The sequence below is a fragment of the Dermacentor variabilis genome, chromosome 2 (assembly GCF_050947875.1).
Source record: "Dermacentor variabilis isolate Ectoservices chromosome 2, ASM5094787v1, whole genome shotgun sequence".
In the NCBI taxonomy this organism is placed as follows: domain Eukaryota; kingdom Metazoa; phylum Arthropoda; class Arachnida; order Ixodida; family Ixodidae; genus Dermacentor; species Dermacentor variabilis.
The window spans coordinates 7,211,977-7,230,866 of record NC_134569.1 but is presented as its reverse complement, the minus strand read 5'-3'; the positions used below and the strand labels follow the sequence as shown (position 1 = coordinate 7,230,866).

The 18,890-nt window shown below is 43.5% G+C and overlaps 1 protein-coding gene across 4 annotated transcripts in view; it reads left to right on the top strand.

The window, feature by feature from the left end:
• The window catches only part of Dp (transcription factor Dp), a 71,037-nt gene that overhangs the window by 22,167 nt on the left and 29,980 nt on the right, over positions 1-18,890 (top strand). The gene's annotated exons all lie outside the window — the stretch shown is intronic.

The following is an 18,890-nucleotide window of genomic DNA, read 5'->3' as shown; positions in this document are numbered from 1 at the left end:
AGCAATTGACTACATGTGAATTATGCACAAAAAATAAACGCAAAAACACAAATTTCCTGAAGAACGTTCTTCAATTATTTAAGAAAGATTGAGTGACAAAATGTTCACGTAAAGCTCGTACATCAGTTATATAAATATCAAGACTTGATTTCAGAAACAAATTTAAAAGTGTTGGTAGTGTGTATGATATCTTTTGTGTAGAATAATTGGCTCGTGGAGTGACCACCTTCCACTGTTCCGTACACCTTGTGATGTAAGAATGTGTGTTCCTGGTGAGATTAGATAACTCATGAAGAAACCTTAAATTCTCTTTGACCTCCTGTTTGAAAGCTTGACTTAACTTGTAATTGTAAAGGTTAAACACAGGCATTGTATTTGCTTTCGGAAACAAGTCTGATGTGGTGGGCATCGTAAGTTAAGGTAAATAGTGCTTGCAGAAATTTTTTCTGAAGTATATGTATCTTTTCTAGATTCGTACGTGATGTGGTACCCCACACGAGCAGACAGCAATAAAGTGTAGAAAAAAAATAGGGTGTTATAAACAAGAAGCTTGATTCTGTAAGGTAAAAGAGGTCTCAGCCGCACCATCATGCCAACTACACGAGATAATTTGCCCAATATTGATTCTATGTGCATGTCCCAAAGCATATTTTATGTGAAAATAACTCGAAGTATTTTAAAACTATCTACAATTTCTATGTTTACATAAACGAGGTTTAAATAAACGAGGTCATAAACGAGGTTGATGGAACTGATTATTTGCTTAGATTTGGGCCTAAAGATTATTGCTTTTGTGTTGTTTATATGTATTGATTTGTAGACAGTTTTGTTTTGACCATACATGAATTTTCAGAGCAGTGTTAGCTTTATTCTGAAGGCTACTAGAATCAGGTGATGAAAAAAATATACTGGCATCGTCTGCGTACATTACGTATTTCGCATCTTGATAGATATGTGCTAAGCCATTTATATATACAATAAACAGGAACGGGCCAAGAATACCACCCTGAGGAACGCCTGTGGTGATATTTTTCAGATTTGAGCGGTAATTGTTTATTTCAACATCTTGATAGCGATTATCAAGATAAGATTTTATAAGGCTTCCACAGTGCCCTCGGATACCGTAGGTTTTAAGCTTATCAAGTAGAACAGAGTGAAGAATGTAATCAAATGCTTTAGCAAAATCAAGATAAATAACAAGGACAATGTTCTTAATTTCAAATTGTGATAAAATAAATTCCTTTTGGTGGAGTGGTGCTACTTCTGTAGATTATCGTTTCCTAAATCCAAACTGGGCTGGAGAAATTAGGCTGTGCTTGTCAAAAACTTTGAAACTTGCATTAGTATTATTTTTTCTAGACCTTTAGAAAAAACAGGTAATATAGAAATGGGTCTGTAATTTTTAGTATCATTAACGTCACCTTTCTTGAACAATACCGACACTCTGGCTATTTTCATCCATTTAGGAAAGATAGCGCTTGACAAAGACAAATTAAAAATATAGGTAATGTACAGGAAAATGATATCAAGCACATACTTGATAGGGTGAACCTGCATGCCTTCTGCGTCGCAACTTGAGCTGTTCTTTAGGGAAAGGAAAACTGATGTGACTTCGTGCACAAAAGGGGTGAAGAAAGAGTGAAGATGAATTTCTGTTTGGCATAAGTTCACTAATATCAGACGACGCACTACCACCAGAAAAGTTTACACGGTAATCATTAAAAATATTTGCAAGAACACTTCCTGATACTTTGTTTCAACCAAGTAATAGAGTTTGTATTCGCAGAGCTGATTTTCGACGATTTAAGACACAATTTAGCTTTTTCCGTAAGATATCAGGTTTGTTCAAACAACCCTCAAATTCTGCATGAAAATAGGACTTCCCATGCAATTTTAGTTCCTTATTTAGCTTATTTCTATATGACTTGTATTCCTTTAATGTGTTTGGATCCTTAGTTTTGACGAACTTGTGATAGAGCGCATTTTTACAATGAATTCGTTTTAGCAATTCAGGGGTTATCCACGGCTTCCGTAACTTTTTACCGAGCCTGAGCTTTTTTTCTGGAAAATGGTTCTTATATATTCGAGAGACTTCGTCAATAAGCTTGCCATACGTGATTTCAACATTATCTATTTCTAAAATTTGTTTAAGGTCGCACCGTAGAAGTTCGTCTCTAGTTATCTAGACGTGTTTGAGTAATACTTTGACAAAGTATATACTCATGCTTCCTGTTCTTTCTAAAGTTGTGTTTTCTTAATAAGAGAAACACTGGTAGGTGATCACTAAGACCTTGTGACATCACCCTGGCAGTAGCATTTTCAGTGTCAGCATTTGTAATGAGCAAGTCCAACAATGTGTCACTTTCGGTTGTAATCCTTGTTGACGTACGGATTAAATTTTCATAACCATTTGAAGCTAAAATATTTAACATAGTCTTTTGTGGTACAGAAATGGTCAGCATGTCGATATTAAAATCACCAGTGGACACCAAGTAATTGCTATTTTCTGCAGTAAAATACAGCAGCTGTTCATAAAAAGAAAGGAACTGAAGAACAACGAGGGGCAGAGGGTTTCCTTGTGATTTCACTTGTAAGTTAGCACTTCCTCTTTCTTTTTTCCGTCCCATGTGTTTTGTGCTAGTTTAACCTATTTGATGGTGTATCAACTAGCACAGGCTTCCTCTGCTATGTCATGCCTGCACCACTGTTTCACTGAGTGGCTGGGACAGATCTGGCTCACTCGTTCATCGCACATTGCATTTCTTTGGTTTTTGCACAGCATGCTGCCTTCTTAACACCTTTGGTTTACTAGTGCAGAATGCCTTGCTTAGTGTTGTGCTGTTGGAAACGCATCCAATATTTGCTGCTCGACGTATTCGAGCACAGTTTTGCAATTGGTATCCATTGTCGCACAAATTAAGTGGAGCTGAGTATCAGCATTGACAAGACAATGGCGTTCATAATCTCTGAAAGTAGCAGCAACACGTTCGCTTACCCTTAAAATCCTCAATGAGGAAATCTGTAGGTTATCCCTTCCACCAGTTATGAGACCTCATTTATTTGCAACGGGGTGACTAAAATTTTAATTAAATTGTAGAGTTTAACATCCCAAAACAGCACGATGGTTTGTGAGGGGTGCCAGGTGGAGGGCTTCAGATTAATTTTAACGCAATAGCGTTGAGCCCATGTCACAGAAAAGTCGGTGTCGGCGTCCCGCGTCGGACGTCGCCTCGGCAAAAAGTTTCTAACCAAATTTCGAACCACGCATACCCTACCACTTCCCTACCACCAAAGTCGCTCATACTTCGTCTTTCATTCTTTTACAAAGTTATTCCTCAGAATTTTGAGAACGGCAGCCCACAAACAAATGTAATGGAAAAAAACACCGACAGCATATGTCCTTTATGTTAGTTCATCTCAGAGTGAAATATTAAAAGTGTGAAACAATAACAGGAGATCAACCCACGTAAGAAGCTGCACTTCTTCCAGAAAGCTCGTCTTTGTGCATAGTGTTCGCAGCCAGCGTTTCCCGGTAAACGTTGTGGTTACATAAGCTGCAGTTGCCAGGAAGCATGAAAAGCAGTAAGGGGTCTTTGAATGCTATCACATTCCACTCTTAAAGGCGAAGCTTAAGTCTCCTCCAAAATTTTGACCACCTTGAGTACCCGCACCCAGAGCACGGTACGTACCATTGTTGGAATGCAGCTGCTTCATTGCGCCCATGAACTTATCGCCAGCGGGGCAACACTGTAGTCACTAAGCTACGGTGACGGGTGCAGGAAGGAAGCCCTGTAGCAATGTGCACCACATATTTTCCCCTGTTCTTATTCTTTCGCATACGTGGCAGTGTTGCTGCAGTGGCCTGCTAGCGAGACCTTTGCCTGCTTTGTTGAACAGTTTCAGAACATGAAAGCGGCACATTGCTCCTGTTTTCATATCAACCTTTGAGCGTTCTCTTGCTCAACGGTGCACAGCAGTAGCCTTTATACTCTGTTGCACGGCATTGGACACCGATAGCAAAAGTATGCTTGAATATGTGACAGCGAGCATTGGAAATGTTTCCAATAGTAGTATACCACCAAGTAAAAATCAAGGCATTCTGTGCTATTCATCAAAATGTGCAAGAGAAGGCAATGGGCTATGTGAAAACTGAAGAAATGTGATGTGCGGCAGATGTGCTAGTCAGCTTTACTGCTGGCACTCAGTCAGACAGTGGTGCAGCTGTGACGGAGCAGAGGCACCCCGTTGATGTTTAGTTGACAAGCATTGTACCTCGTTGGGGAAATCAACGTGACACCCGGGCAGGTGTGAAGGGGGGGGGGGGGGGGCGTGCATGCGCAGGGCTACTCTAATGCCCCTCCGACAGCGGACACACCACCGACACTCCACCGGGAGATGGTGTGCCGATGGAGTTTGCCACATGCTGCTGAGGTTCGTATGCTTTTGCTCACAGGTGTACACAGAGGTAAAAGCATTTTATACCCCCAGCTTTGGTCAGATGTACTTTGGTGACATGTACTTTGGTCATGACTAAGAATTTTCTAGATTTCTTGCAAATTAATTTTAACAATCAGCATCCATGCATGTGATCCGTGTTCTTGGATGAATGATTTTATTTCTACAGCTTGTTTTTGATATCGGCAGAGTAGCAGAAGCACCGGTGGTTACCTATTGGGAAGCTGTCATTAAAGGAGCCCTGAACCACCCCTTGTGCTTGGTGAAAGAACACAGTTTGCAGATAGCGTACACTGCTGTGAATGTCTGAGCCAAATTTTGCAGTCGTGCATGGTGAGGGGATCTTGCAAGTGGAGCTTGCAATCACCTTTCTCTCAAGTTCTCTTTTCAATAGAAGCATGCTCTTCACTCTTTTCTGGATGCTTTATTTCATAATAAAGCGGATTCCCGCACGTGGCTGACTTTGGCCAGTAGCTGACATCAATCAAGAAGGGTGTTTGGATCAGTGCACTTCTTCCTACTGTTAATATGCTGTTGGTGCCGTTTATTTATTGGCACAGACTGAAGTAAGCAAAATCTGCTTTCGAATTTCGATAATAATTATGTACTTCCGGAAGAAGCCAACTATCGTCTGCTCACGCTTGGTTGCGGCTGCCTGCGTAGGAATTAAACTTTGGCCGCCCTGCTTATTGATCTCATAGCCATCAGGCCTCGCTAACTTGGACTAGTTTTGAACACTCAACTAGCCTTGGACCATGCAAACCTTAAGGTCAGACCACACGCACGCTTGCCAGCATACACTCACTCCTGGTTAGCTGCCTTAGCAGATGTTGCCTCGTAATGATCAAGCCCTTGGTAGCACTTTAAAATGCACAAGTTGGGTATGGCTACTGCAGTAAAAGCTCATTTATCCAAATTCCACAGGGATGCTATGAAAATTTGAATTGTACAAAATTGGAACTAATGAAACTCTGTGAAGAAATCACTCGCTTAAGGTGCGTATGTAGCCCGACATAGCATGAGTGCGCACGCTCCCACACGCTATGCCACGTTGGAAAGAACAACACCTGTAGGTAGTAGGATGCACTGGCACAGCCAACGTAACCGGACACGGCCAACGTGGCCAGACATGCCTGATGTTGAGATGGTTTTTGCTCCATCCACGCGTTTGCACTGACCCACAATGCATGGCACGGAGAAAAAAGGTGCCCATGCTGTTTTGCCGGCGGTCGCACACAGCCACGGAGGAAGAAAAACTGAGGAGAGGCCCTACCCTCTCCATGCACTGGGAGAAAAGTGTGGAGGAAGTGACGTGATAGGTTCTCCTCTCATTGCTTTTTTTTTTCTACCTTTCGCTGTGGCGGCCATATTCTCGGGCCACAGTGGCGGCTTTGTTATGGTTATGCGCGCTCACATGTGTTGCTCCATGGGTTTCCTACCGTGGCAAAGGCACCGTGTGGGCAGGTTTATGTTAATCTCCATGTTTTGTTGCGCTATATTATTTGGACCGTTCTTTCCTGGTGTTGAACTTAAACTTACAGCGCAAACACCTAAGACTAGTCACAAAAGGAAGATATGATACACACTGGCGCTGACGAACAACTTCTTTATTTCTTCGCCGTTGATGCACATATAAACCCTAGGCCACACAACTGCGCAGGCACACAGATTACATTACTGAGATCTGCCAAATTATCGCATACACAAATGTAGGAAATCAAATTCAGATGGGTGCAGGGACAAAGATGTGTCACTGATGCAATTATCGCCTTGTCTTTTTATGTGCTAGGCCTCTAAGGCAAGCCACGCATGCTCATTCTTGCTACTAGGCTAAAATTAAACTAGGCCCAAAAGTAGGCACAAATGAAGTTTTACTGAATTTTCTGGTGCTGTGGCTGGGTGGGACAGGAGGAACTAATGCTAGTGAAATAAACGTTCATGTCACGCTGTATGCAATGTACGATGCCACGGCAGTGGCAACGGACAAAGGAATATCCGCTGAAAATTTTGCCCTCTTCAGCAGAATCATGCTAACGTGCCATCGCAGGCTGAAACCGATACATTTCAGAATCTGTAGAGTGAATACCTTGCACGTCAGTGATTCCTGCTTTTGACAGCACATGGTGAATTTACGGCACATGGAACATACGTTATGCAAGAATGCATAGTCCTGGTTTTAGAACATTCATGCTGAGTAATAACTTGCTTTTGTGCATATTAAAACACATGTTGCTCAAGTGTTGCTTGTTTCTCGCAGTGCACACGACAGCACGAAGCCTTTTAAGCAGAGCGCACTCGAAGTTAATACACACTCTCACAGATGTACCACAACACATTTGCTGATAGAATGTTATGCAGAATATGTGCATTTTGCCTGCTGCCCTCGGCGCTGTGCGCCGGCCAGTCGACGCTTCATCTGGGAAGATGGGAAAGAAGCGGCTGCTTCGAGTTATTAAGGAATGAATCCTTCCTACCGCAAGCGTATCTTTCTGACATGCATGCGAGAAGCGCAGGGAAGTGAAGGTTGTCAGATGCGCTGCAAGAGTGAGCAAGGCTCCGCAGAATGTATGCCTGTGAACACGTCAAATGGCTGTTCCATGGTTGCACATAGGCCGGTTCTATGCACGTACTGCCCTGCACCATGCGCTGGATGTTGCAAAACTTTGGTTCCGTGAAGCTTCACTTACCGTGGGAAGAAGGCACCTCAGGCCGCAGTCAATGAATCTATATGCGGAGTCAGAAATGACATTCTGCCTCCTTGCCGGCGCGCTGTTGTAGTGATGCGGGGCCACTCGAAATTTGTTCAATAAGCATGATGATTCCTCAAGCCACAGCGAGAGTAAGTGTTTGTGCTCATAAATTCCAAATGGATCGCAAATGGGTCGGTGTGTCGTATGTGTCTCCAGTGCATTCTTGCAGTGCAGTGAGAATGCATAATCTTTTTTTTCGTATCGCCAGACGTCTAGCTCGCAAGTTCATCTGAGAACCGCAGGAAGTCCAAGCAGAGAAAAGCAAGTAGAAGGTGACCTTTTTTAAACACACGCAAGAACTGGGCAGTGGCCGGTACCTGCCATTGGTGAGAACAGCTCAGTTGGCTGGCCTGATAAAGCAAGTTTATTTTCGTAAAAGCCGCTAAAAGGAGCCGATTCGACCTTCCAGCCCAATTTGCAAAGTTCATTATGAACTTCTTTCAATGATTCAGCAGCGGTAATGCGATGAGGCATTGTGATTACATCCTATTTTACTTGCTGTGCAGTGCACGCATCCAAGCAGCACGGTTGTGCTCAGCGTGGCGGGGTTTCGCTAGAAATGCAAATGAGACGAGAACTGGCCCAACATGATGGCAGAGCAACGCCAACTTCCGGCTTCACTTAGCTTCACAAAGAGTGATGTCAGGGCCCCTCCTCAGTTTTTCTTCCTCCAGATTGTTCTGCGCACGCTCCGAAGAGAACAGCCGAAGGCGCACGTGCATGATGAAGTATAAGTACTAAAGCTTCTGGAGTGGCAACCGCTGCGGCCGCCTATGGGAACGAATGAAGCCACTGGCAGCCATATTGCTGGGGGTAAAAATTGGGTGGGCCCAGCATATAGGCGGCCGTGGAATACGCGCGGCACTCAAATGCGTTTTCCAGGGTGTCTACCAACAGGGAGAACTGGGAGCTCTCAGACAATTTGAATAATCTGGAAATACTCAGGGAAACCTCAGGGAATTTATGCTTCTATCCGGGAAAATTAGCTGTAATCTTATTGAAAGTTATGCTAATGCTGGCTCCAGTAACAGAGGAATCGCAACACATCGTATTTGACACCGTGTCGTCAGCTCGAGGAGTTTCCAGAGTACAGCCAACGACTGATTTTCCAGACACCTGATTTCTGTGGCACTACAGCGTACCTCATAGTCAATGTATGAGAACGTATGAAATTTGGGATGCAAGAACACTTTGCTGACCGATATTTCCGACTTTTTGCCGTGACTGCAGGTCCGAAGCAGCATTAATCAAAGCCGCCACCGCCACCACCATTTTGATTATCTCAGCGCCTCGAACCAGCGCTCTAGCATGCAGATCCGCTGGCATCCGTAGCACCACCATGGCAACGACAGGCCTAGCTACTTCTACGTTCGCTATTAAAGGGACACTAAAGGCAAATATTAAGTCGACTTGGACTTATTTTGTTTATTTAAAATAAAATAACGCTTATTGTGGGCTTCCTAACAGAAAATAATCCAGGTAAATGTTCAGCAATCAGTGTTGATGTAAAAGATCTTCTTTATTCGCTTCTGCAAAAGGAACTAATGTGTAGTGTTAAAGAAGCAGTGACGCTCAACAATGATGAGTTCCGGTTTACTCAGGACTGTGGGATGCCCGTGGAATCTTTTTTAGAACTTTTGTTTTACATTGAGAATATCGTTGTAAAATGGGGTAGTTCTATGTATGTACAAAAAACGGAGTTTGCATTGGTTCAAAAGTTGTGCCAGTTTTGAGTGATATTTATCTAAGTCGCGTCAATAGAAAACTACAATACAATCTTAAGGAATTGGCGGTGCATGCGTTTAGATACGTAGATCTCTACCTGGTGTTTTGTTCTCGCGATAACTACACCAAGAAAGCTACGGATATTTTAAAAGTTTTTAGGGAATGTGATGGGGGCCTAGGTTTCATGCTTGAGCTTATCCAGGGCAACAAATTACAGTTTTTAGATCTGTGCTTAACGTTCCAGGATGAGCATGTCTGTTGGCATTATTCGCTTAGGGCTAAGAAGCCACTGCTTGAATTTTCTTTTTGTCATTCTAAACTTGTTAAACAGGGGATAGCTTATTCAACTCTTAGGTCTGCCATTACTAAGTCATGTCCGCACAATATGCAACAAACTTTTTCACAACAGATAGAAAGGCTTGGAAAGGCTAGTTATCTCGTGCATTTATTATCACTAACCTGCGAAAAACTTTTAAAATGGGTAAAAAGCCCCAGTAAGAAACAAGAAAAACAGAAAAAAGAAACAAAGTTTGCTGTGGTACCCTATGTACATAGATTATCCCATGGTTTATGGAACGTGACCAATAGGTATGATGTCAATACAGTTTTCTCGGCCCCTTGTAAGTTGTCTAACATGTGCCCTATGATAAATAGGAAACTTGAACAGGGTGGCAAAAAAAGAAAAGATGACTGCGGCATTCAACATGTGTCCCCTTTAGTGTCTTGTAACACCGGTATAGTTTATCAGATTCCACTCAAGTGCCGGAAAGCTTACATTGGACAGAGCAGCAGGTGCATTAACATTAGACTAAGAGAACACAAACATTCATTAAACAACCCTAATGCATCACATTTAGCGTCACATTGTTTCACTTGTGGTTGTTAACCTTTCTTTGAAGACACAAAAATTCTTTCCAGACATAAATGCCAAACCACACGGGAAATTATCGAGGCATTCCACATCAAAAGATTAGGAGACACTTGCGTTAGCCATGCATCGTTGTCTCTGTTAGATTGCGAATTTCAGTACCTTCGCAACACGTGTACCAATCTGAAGTAATCTTTTTTTGTGTTTCCTTCTTTGACTTCCATACCTCCTGATATGTTTAACTGATGTTCTTTACCTTGTCATGTTCTTATGCTGCGGTTTTTGCAATCACCTATATATATGTTCTTCGTTTTAATAAATATTAGTAGAGAGTTAGCGCTCGTCCTGTCTGCTCGTTTCTGTGTCCATGTTCACTTCGTGCTACAATCCAAGATCATGTCAACGTACCAACTCGCCCAACTTTCCATCCTTCTGCCAAACATTGTGTCTATTGGGGACATCCCTGTCTCAAATTATTTGAAAAAGAAAAAGAAAAAGCCACAAAACGGGCCCTCAAAAGACGAGGAACTTAATTGCTTTTAGCCACATCCCCACAGAGTAATTAAACGTGGCGTTCCTAATGCATCGGAATTGTTGTGGACTTATCGAAAACTACAGTGACATAAAAGATATCCTAAACTCATTTTCTCATGTGGCTTTATGCTTACAAGAGACTAACTTAGGACCACAACATAAGAACATAAAAAAAATACAATCTTGTGTTGTGACCGAGAGCAAGCGAGTTGGCTCTCTGGAGGTGTCACAATCATAGTGCAAAATGGTGTTGCTACTCATGAAATCAGGCTTTAAATGAAATGTGAAGCTGCAGCAGTGACCATTCTTCATTTTAAAACAATTGCAATATGTACTATGTATCTTGAACCACATCTAAATCCCTGCAGGAGTGTCTGCGTCAGCGGGGGTTTAGTGTGTTGCGACACCACGTACCCGCACATGAGGGTTGGACCCTCCCACGCTTAACTGTGCACGGCTTAGCCGTGTCCGGAGAAAAAAGGTTCCTGGGCGTTAAGCCAATGCCAGGTGATTGGACCTTTAAGGCCCCCTGGTGGAGGCAACACACCCCTTTGGCCCGTGCTTCATGTAGAAGGCACTCCTGGGCTGACCCACCCATGAGAAATCGGTAGTCGCCTTTTACTGTCTTTCTCCATCCCTCTTTTTATTTCCTTTATTTTTCATAGCTGTCCTGTTGTTTGATACCCTCTTTTATTTCCTAATTTCATGGTGGCAAGGGTTAACCCTGTGGAAATGAACTCTCTTGGTCAAGACTTAGGGGTTGTAGTGGCGATGTTTGGCTAATGTCAATATACGTTCCCTAGTTGGACTCTGTGGTGGGTGGCGAATACCTCAACAACCTTCACTTTGCCGATAACATTGTTCTATTCAGCAACAATGCAGACGAGTTACAAAAAGTGATTCAGGACCTTAACAGGGAGAATGTAAGAGTGGGACTGAAGATTAATATGCAGAAGACAAAGATAATGATAAGTAAACTGGCAAGGGAACAAGAGTTCAAGATCGCAAGTGAGCCTCTAGTCTGTGGAGGTGTACGTTTACCTAGGTCAACTAATCACAGGGAACCCAGACCATGACAAGGAAATTCACAGAAGAATAAAAATGGCTTGGATCGCGTACGGCAGACATCATGAGCTCCTGACTGGGAGCTTACCGTGATCATTGAAAAGCAAGGTATACAATCAGTGCATTTTACCGATGCTGACATATGGGGCAGAGACTTGGAGACTGACAAAGAAGCTTGAGAACAAGTTAAGGGCCACACAAACAGCGATGGAACGAAGAATGCTAGGCATAACTTTAAAGAGACAGAAAGAGAGCGGTTTGTATCAGAGAGCAGACGGGTGTAGACAATATTCTAATAGACCTTAAGAGAAAAAAATGGCACTGGGCACGTCATGTAATGTGCAGATTAGATAATCGTTGGACCATTAGGGTGACAGAATGGATACCAAGAGAAGGGAAGCGCAGTAGAGGACGGCAGAAGACCAGATGGTGCGACGAAATTCCGAAATTTGCAGGTTCTAGTTGGAATCGGTTGGTGCAGGACAGGAATAATTGGAGACCGCTGGGAGAGGCCTTCGTCCTGCAGTGCACATAAAATAGGCTGCTGCTGCTGCTGCCGCCGCCGCCGCCGGCCATACTTCTTACCTGTGCCTGTGCTGCTTCTTACCGCCCTACTTCTTACCTGTTACCTGTGCCCATACTTCTTCTTCTTAGAGGTATGGGCACAGGTAACAGTCAAGCCGTGAAAATCCAACCTGTATGGGCAGAGGTAACAGTGTGTGGCCAGAGTGATTGCAATGATGAACGATGCATGAACCCATTGTAATACATCAATTGCAAGGGTCCCCATGCTGCATACTCTCGTTCCTGTCCTGAATGGAAAAAAAGAAAGAGATAATAACGCTCAAGACAAAAGAAAACATCTTATCAAGAAGAAACATCTTATCAACGCATGGCATTCGCCAAGAAGGGCAGCTAAACTCAAGCGGTGCAGAGGGGGCAGGCACCGCAAGCCTCAACGAACGTTGGTGGCAACCAACACAAGATCGAAGCAAAGCAGACCTCAACGACAGTACTGAGGAACCAACCTCTTCTTAAGAGGCCAGCAGCTTCGCAGAATACCAATAGTGATGAGCACCCTGGCGGTGTTGATTCAGTGGAAATGTGTGTCCATTGGGCAATGAAGGTGTGAGAGACCCTACTTCTGTTAGGAGGCCACCCAAGCAACCTGTCGAGGAAAAGGGGGTCGAAACCTAGTTTTGGGCCCCAGGAAAAGTACCTGAGAAACACATTCGTCACCTTCTGGTTTACGACTAGTTGCTTAAAGTAATAATTTATTTTCTCACTACACATTTGTCTCATATCATGGCATTCATCATGCGCTGGAACAGCAGAGGCCTGATACGCAACTTAGGCAAAATTAAGGACATTTTGACCAACTTCTCTCCTGTGGCTTTATGCCTGCAGGAAACCAATTTATATCCAAAAACACAAAAAAATATTAAAAGTTAGCCTGGGCACGTCGCGACCGTGCCCAGGCTAACTGGCTATCGGACGGTGTTGCAATCATTGTTCAAAGTGGTATCGCTGCCAGAGAAGTAACAATTAATAGTTTTTTAGAAGCCGTTGCTGTCATCGTTCTGTCGCACAAAACTATCACCATGTGCTCAATATATACTCCACCACATATACAGTTCACTGTAAAAGATCTAGAGCTCATTGTGGAACAGCTGCTCGGACCCTTTGTAATAGCAGGTGATTCTAATGCACATAATACACTGCGGGGAAGCAGAAAGACTTACCCTCGAGGGCAGGTACTCGAAAATTTTGTTCTAACAGAGTATGTCTCTTAAAAACTGGCACAGGTACTACGAGTTGTCTAGGCTTGGCGCTGTGGTCTAGCTGTTTGTTTGCCGATTTTACATGGGAAATAATAAACAATCCTTGTTCTAGCGACCATCTGCCTGCTGTCGTGAAACTAACCTCTCCACTTCCAAATGTACCCTCTCGAATGCCACGTTGGAAATGAGGTCTAGTTAATTGGTCTCTATTCACAGAGAAGGGTACCCTGCAGAATGAGCTTTCTGACCAGCTAGTAACAGACGGAATAAATGACAGGTTTATTTTTTGCATACTTTCTGCAGCAGAGCATGCTATTCCTCAGTCCACAGGGCTAGTAGGAAAAAAGCTTAAACCATGGTGGACTAGCAAGTGCACAATAGCTAAAAAACTGCAAAACAAGGCATGGTGTATATTCAGGAGGTACCCAATGCAAACTAACCTTCTTGCCTTCAAACAAGCTAAAGCTAAAGCATGGTATACCCGTAGGCAAGTAGAAAAAGCATCCTGGCAGAAATAGGTAACATCAGTAAACAGCTCAACCACGTCGAAAAAATTGTGGGATTGGGCTCGGAAGTTCAGCGGTGACTATTCCTCATATATAGTTCCTATGCTCTCAGATCCAGGCATCCAGACATCCCTACAAGAACAGGCTGACATATTGGGACACTATTTTTATGTGATATGCACCTCTGACACTTACATGCAATCCTTGTTAAACTGCAAACACATGGCAGAAAAAAAAAAGACTATCGATAACTGGAGGATCAGATGAACCATACAATCTCCCTTTGACACTCCACAAGATAGAGTATTTTCAGCGGGAAAGAAGACAGTGGTTGGTCCGGACAGAATCCATTACGCAGTGCTCGCCCACCTATCCCAGGCCGCCATAGAAGCATTGTTTTTATTCTTTAATATGATTTGGGAAACGGAGAGAGTGCCTGCCAAATGGAAGACAGCTATTATAATTCCCTTTCTAAAAGCTGGAAAACCGCCAACGTCGCCAAGCAGCTACAGGCCTATAGCACTTACAAGCTGCATGGCAAAATCATTTGAGAGCGTAATAAACATTAGATTAACACACATCCTAGAAGCAGAGAACTTACTAGACGTTCACCAGTGTGGTTATAGGAAAGGTCACTCAGCAACAGATCATCTCGCGTGTCTTGAGCACACAATATGTGAAGCATTCTTACATAGACATCACTGCCTAGTGGTATTTTTTGACTTAGAGAAAGCCTACGACACCACATGGAGGTATGGTATTTTGAGAGACTTGGCAAATCTGGGAATCCACGGCAGGGTGTTTAACTGTTTGTCGGATTTTCTGTCAAAGCGAATTTTTCAGGTATTTTAGGGCTCCGTACTCTTGCCTGTATTCATGCAAGAAAATGGCGTGCCACAGGTTTGCATTTTAAGCACAATGCTTTTCATGGTGAAAATGAATTCAGTAAACGCAGTAATTCCACCTTCCATCATGCATTCATTGTATGTTGGCGACCTTCAAATTGCGTGCCAGGCCTTAAGTATACCACATGTGAAAGGCAGCTCCAGTTAAAAAACTGACAAAACAGGCAAATCAAAATGGTTTTAGTCCTACTAAAAAATCCGTCACCGTTCCGTTTTTGCAGAAGCGCGGCTTTTACTTGGATCCTGTTCTGAAATTAAGTGAAAGCTCACTACCACTTAAACCAGAACATAAGTTTCTGGGACTGATTTTTGATTGTAAATTAAACTTTATCGCCCACCTCAACGACATAAAAAAAAAGGCGAACAGGGTGCTTAACATCCTGAAAGTTCTATCACGTAAACATTGGGGTGCCAACCAAATGTGCCTTTTACGTTTTACCGCTCTGTCGTGCACAGTACACTTAACTATGGCTGCATAGTTTGCATGTCAGCAAGGCAGTCTTGTTTTAAATGTCTCGATCTTGTAGATAATCACAGACTGTGCTTGGCAACTGGTGCATACAGAACTTCACCCGTCGAAGGTTTATATGCCAAGAGCAATGAACCTTGCCTGAAATACCAAAGATCCTAGCTCACAGTCTTCTATGTCCTAAAAACTAGAGCTAAACTGAATCATATTGACACGTGGACTTGTTTATCTTTTTCTTTCGGATAAGTGCTTTTCACTGTCTAACAAACGTTATCGCTCAGCGCGGGACGTGCCTACGTGTATCGAAAGTTTCTGCAATGTTATCGATAGTTCCATCCGCTGTCTGTTGTCACCGAACTCGAACGGTGTAGAACTTTCTGGAAGACATGGGTACCAGCTATTGCTCTGGAACGTTCGATGGCTCGTGTATAAAAGCTGATGTGCTTGACCAGCAGCTCTCTGAGCTCAGGAAAATTGAGCTGCTTAGATTTATCTTTTAGCTCTCCATCAGTTTTTAACAACTTTAAATGGGATGTTCTTGACAGCCCCTACGGAAGTGATCACCCTCCTGTAAAAATTAACTGTAAAATGATCCCCACCACAAATCATCCTAAGCAAACCACGCCGTTGGATGCTCCACTTAGCAAATTGGGCACTATTTCGAGAACAGGCCAACCTGGCTAAAGTTTTCTCATGTAATCTCAATGTCGACGTCCTAAACAAGTTGTTCACAACCTGTATCATTACTGCTGCATGGCTAGCTATTCCTCAGCCCTCAGGAGTTGTTCAACATAATCACAAAGTCTGGTATATGCAAGGATGGGGGGGTAGGGAAGCAAAAAAGAAAGAGAACAAAGCCCGGGGGATTTTCAGCAGATACCCAACACACGATAATCTTGTAAATTTTAAAAAGACGAAAGCAAACGCACACCGCATTCATAGCGATGCTGAGAAAACTTCCTGGAAGAACTACATATCATCTATCAACAGTTCAATCACATCCAAAAAAATGTGGGAACAAGCCCGTGAACTAAATAGCAGCTTCTCCCCTTTCTCAGGTCTGTTTTTAACAGCTCCTGGCACACAAACAAGTATAGACAAACAGGCAGGCATACTACGGGAACATTTCTCTAATGTTTTGAGTTCCTCACATTACACACACTCGTTCCTGAAGTGTAAGCATACAGCCTAAAAACAAAGGCTTCCTACAAGTGGCAGTACAAATGAACCTTATAATACACTAATTACGCTTCAGGAAATCCAAAAACTACCATCGACCGGTAAACAGACACCACCCGGCCCTGATGAAATACGTTATAAAATGCTGGCTCACCTCTCAGAAGCTGCCGTAGATGCACTTTTGCAATTCTTCAGCAAAATATGGGTATTGGGAAAAATACCGGAGGCTTGGAAAAAAGCTGTGATTGTGCTGTAGCCTGCAAAACCACAAACCACCCCTGGCAGTTATAGGCCCATAGCTCTCGCAAGTTGTCTCACAATATCATTTGAAAGTGTCCAGAACCACTGTTCACTCTTGAATCATGTGAACTCCTTAACATCCACCAATGTGTATTTAAAATAGCGTGTTCAACAACTGACCATCCTGTCCGCCTAGGAAACACAGTCCGAGAAGCATTTGTACGCAAGCAACACTGTCTAGCAGTTTTCTTTAATGTCGATAAGGCTTACAATACCGCCTGGAGGTTTGGTATTTTTCCGCGACCTAGCAGACCTTGGTATCCGCAGTAGGATGCCATATGCGACCGCCCAATTCCAATTCTTCCTAGGGACTTATTTCGAAAAAAATTGGCCGTAATTTTTCTAGGGTGACTGTAAAGTGAGAAAAAGATATTTTGTGTTGGTATATATCTACTGTTTATTCATGAATAACAACAATAAAAAAGGAAATAAACTTATAAGAATTAAAAATTTGATGCATTGTTATACACATAGTTCAAGGCTTTGAAAGTGCACACACGAGAATATTTTGTAAGACTAAAATGTTCCTGCTCTTAGACTAATATGTACATCCATAGCGTAATCGAACTACGTAGGTGCGTGCACTCAAGAAAACTGTTTGGTTGTGTGCCCGTCAAAAAAGCAAAATGTGTGACAAACTTCCGCTAATCTTCATCTTATCGCCAATCAGAGGCAATTAGTTTTCGCAAGTTTCAAAAAGAAAAAAAAGAAAAAAGCAACAGAAACGCATGCACGGCAGTATTCTTCCTATGCGCACCCCTGTGAGCCCTAAACGAGTGAGAAACAAGCGGTCGCCCTTTGAGTGATTATTGATGAGATAGCCATAAGTTTTGCAAGTGCAAGAAGATAAAACCACCCGTGGAACAAAACCCAAACTGCCGACCACCCATGTGCACGCCAATGCCCGAGCGGCAGTATAAGAATTGTGTTATAAGAGATGTGTCATAACCTTGGGCATAGTGGACACATTACTTGGCATTGCCACAGGCATGATCCACTACCCCCGTGGTCCATACGTCCCATAGCTTGTGATTTCACTCCAACAGTTCCTCAAAGCACAAACTTCACTACAACACATTATTCAGGAATTCCTTGCACTAGAGGAAAAATACAGCAGTTTTTTGGGCTTTTATATTAATGGTTTGAAAATGACTGGCCATGTTGGAAGTGCAGTTGTTTAAGGGAACTGGGAAGAAACAGCAAGACTTCCGCAGTGTACATCCACCTTGACTGCTAAGTGTTACGCCATTTCTATAGCTGTAGAGAAAATAGTAAAGGAGAATCTCGCAAATAGTATTATATACATAGACTCCCTAAGTGCAGTCACACCGTTATTGGGGCCATTATGCACAATTTAACAAATATCACCACTCAAGGAGAGAACGTTAAATTATGCTGGGTTCCGAGCCACATCGGAATTAGTGGCAATGGCGATGTACGCCACATCATCAACTCTTGACGCGGTGTACATCGTGCCCCGACTTGGCTGGCCATTCCCATCGCCTACGACACCAGTCAGCCGGACGTACTTAAGAGCGACGCTTTCATCGGGCCACTTCACTGGGCTGGACAGAGCGGCAGCCATGCAACCGCTTCAAAACCCGTTCTTGTTTGTTGTACAGATTCTGGCGTTCCTCGGCACGTGGCAGCCCTTGGATTCCTTTTGCGAAGCTATCGTCCTGCCTCTATCACCATGTTACGTCAGAGGTCAACACTGTGGCGGAAACGCCACATCATCAACCCTTGACGCGGCGTACATCGTGCCCCGACTTGGCTGGCCATTCCCATCGCCTACGACACCAGTCAGCCGGACGTACTTAAAGGGAAGCTGAAACACTTCTCGAAAAAAATGAGTTCTCTGCAGCATTCTACAGTTTTGAGTCCCCTGAACACGAATATCTGGTTCAAAAAGGGCGGAACCAAACGCAAGCGGCTGTTTTTTCAAGAAAATGCGCACCAGCGCCTCAGGGCATCGCGCGAACGCCGCTGTTGCCCGTGATTGGTCGGAGCCGCTGTGACGTCATTCGCGGCAGTCGCCGGTCGGCGCCGCCGTTTCAGAGCGTAGCACGCTGTTCTGTTCTGGCTTCATAGCTGAGTTGTAAGCATTATGGAACGTCCTCGCTGTCTCGGACAGCTTGTATTTTCGCCGTACATGTTCGGACCGACAGCCGATACAGAAAACGATGGCGGCAACGGCGGCAACGACGATGTTGAGTGTGCCAACAGCGAGAGCGATGTGTGCACCTTCTCGCGCGTTGGAAATCTTAGCTGGTACGTATGTTTTTTTGTTTTTTCATGTAGCTGCACGTTCCAATGACGGGAGAAAAAATTCGCTGAAGTGTCACTGGGAACT